This window comes from Asparagus officinalis, chromosome 4 (genome assembly GCF_001876935.1).
Source record: "Asparagus officinalis chromosome 4, Aspof.V1, whole genome shotgun sequence".
NCBI lineage: Eukaryota > Viridiplantae > Streptophyta > Magnoliopsida > Asparagales > Asparagaceae > Asparagus > Asparagus officinalis.
Genome location: NC_033797.1, coordinates 99,895,325 through 99,898,089, shown reverse-complemented (window position 1 = coordinate 99,898,089; position 2,765 = coordinate 99,895,325).

Below are 2,765 nucleotides of genomic sequence, written 5' to 3'. Positions count from 1 at the left end.
GACGAAGAGAGAGATTCCAAGCAAGCTGGAGGAAAGTCTAGTAGCCCTCAACCTAAGAAAGAAAAGAAGAAGGGTAATTCAGGAAAGGAAAGATTGACGTGCAATCACTGCAAGAAGATATGGCACATAGCCGATTGGTGCTGGGAGAAGTATCATCATTTGATGCCGAAAGGGTTGAAGAATAAGGAGGAGAAAAAGGCATACGTGATAGCACAGGGTCCGTAGGAAGTACCCGGGATGACAGAGCCCAACATCAATCTTAACCTTATGGTAGGAAAGTAGGCCACGAATGAAGACGAAGGCCCAGAGAGCAACTCTTTGTTCTTAAGTTGCAGGTGAAGACCAGCTTGGTTGATGCTATCGTTGATCTAGGAAGCCAGAAGAATTTGATATCTAAGGCCTTAGTTCAGAAGTTGGGATTGAAGAGGGTAAAGCATCCGAAGCCGGTGGATTCAGAAGGAGGTGGGATTGATTTGATCAGCCAAAGCACTTTTAGATTTGTACTACATAAGTCGTATATTGATGAGGTCACGTACGACATCGTTCCGTTGGATATTTTCCAAGTTATACTGGGCAATCCCTATTTGTGGGATAGGTGTGTAGTCTATGACCGGCGGGCCCAGAAGTATACATTCACTAAGGATGGCGAGCAGTTCATTTTTTGTTCGACATCTCTTCCACAGGAGACTAGTTTGGTGATGGTGACTTAGGTGAAGAGGCTAGTGAATGCGAGTAAGAAGTTTGTATTGTTATTCATTAGGCCTTGTGAGGAGCAGCAGAGTAGGATATGCTTAACCACCTTGAGCAAGCTTCAGGAGGGAGATCTTGACAGGCTAAAGGCCAATTATGCGGACATGTTTTCAGAGATCACAGGACTACCACCATGACGGCGTGTGAAGAATGAGATTATACTGACGAATGAGAGTTCCTTGCCGAATATAGGTCTATACTACACATCTATACAGGAGTCCGAGGAGATAAAGAAGCAGGTTCAGAAGCTTCTGGAAATGAAAGTGATAGTGTCGAGTTGTTCACCTTGCGAGTCGTCAATATTGTTGGTGCCCAATAAGGATGGAGGTTGGCGTATGTGCATGGATTATCAGGCACTCAATAAGATAACAGTCAAGAATCGTTACCCACTATCACGGATCGATTATCTTATGGAATAGTTAGAGGGGGTGAGGTTTTTCACAAAATTGGATCTGAAGTCTGGTTACCATCAGGTGAGGATTCAGGAGGATGATACTTGGAAGACTGTGTTCAAGACCAAGCAGGGCTTATTCGAGTGGTTGGTGATGTCGTTTGGATTATGCAATGCTTTGGTGACCTTTATGAGACTCATGAATGATTTACTACGACCTTTTATAGAGGATTTTGTGATAGTTTACCTCGATGATATCTTGGTGTACAGTAGGACGTAGGAGGAGCATCTTGTTCATGTTGAGAAGGTGTTTGAAGTGCTGTAGAACGGATAACTAAATCTGAATAGGAAGAAGTGTGAATTTGGAAAGGACAAGTTGGTGTATCTCGGATTCATTATGGGGAAGGGCCAACGGAAGATATATCCAAGCAAGGTGGCGGTGATCAAGAAGTGGCCAACACCTAGGACAGTGCGGAGGTGAGAAGCTTCATAGGGGCTTATCAGTATTTGCGCAAGTTTATTTGACATTTTTCAACTTATGCAACACCTTTATATGGCCTTACGAAGGCAAAGGTTTAGTTTGAGTGGGGGACGATGCATGAGGAGACTTTTCAGTTGCTGAAGAGGAAGATCTCGAAGCTACTATTGTTGGCATTGCCTAATTTGCAGTGGATCTTCAAGGTAGAGACCGACGCTTCTAGCTATACTATGGGCGGTGTGTTGATAAAGAATGGGAAGCCAGTGGAGTATCATTCTGAGATGTTCACAGGTGCTATTCAGAACTACCCTAACTACGACAAGGAGTTTTATGCACTTCATCCGGCGGTCAAGCATTGGAGGGTGTATTTGTTGGCTAAGGAGGTGGTTATACACTTGGATCACAAGTTATTATTATTCCTACATGCCCAGTTGAAGCTATAGCAGGCACGGTATATGAAGTGGATGTCCTATTTGATGACATTCAACATCATCATTAGGTACAAGAAGGGGGTGATATGTTATCTCGACCGCCAGTGATATGTTATCTCGACCGCCAGTGAAGGCTTTGTTGGTGGCGATGCGTATTCAGCCCTTGGTTTCTTTGGAGTATGTACATATATACACATCTAGTAAAGACTTATGTAGTGTGTTTGAGTAGGTGAAGGCTGGTGAAAGGGGGGAGTACGAGCTTAGAGAGGATGATTTTTTATATCGTGGGACAACGTTTTGCTTTCCGGAGGATGGTGATAGGTTACAGTGGATTAGAAAGGCACATACATCGCGTGTGTAAGGTCATTTTAGGATCTAGAAGACACTTCTCAATCTACGACGCCGTGTCTTTTGGTCAAAGATGCTAGAGGATGTTACCAAGTACGTTGGAGGGTGTAAGCTATGTTGCATTTTGAAGCCTTCTAATAGGAAACGGGGATTGTACCTACCATTACCAGTGCCTTCTACACCATGGGAGAGCATCTCTATGGATTTCTTAGGAGGGTTACTAATGACCAAGCACGGGCATGACTATTTGTATGTTTTGGTGGTCAGCAAGATGGTGATCTTGATTCCTTGTAAGAAGACCGTGATGGGAGCGGGTGCAGCGTAGTTGTTCTTTGAACATGTGTGGAAGTACTTTGGGTTTTTGAGT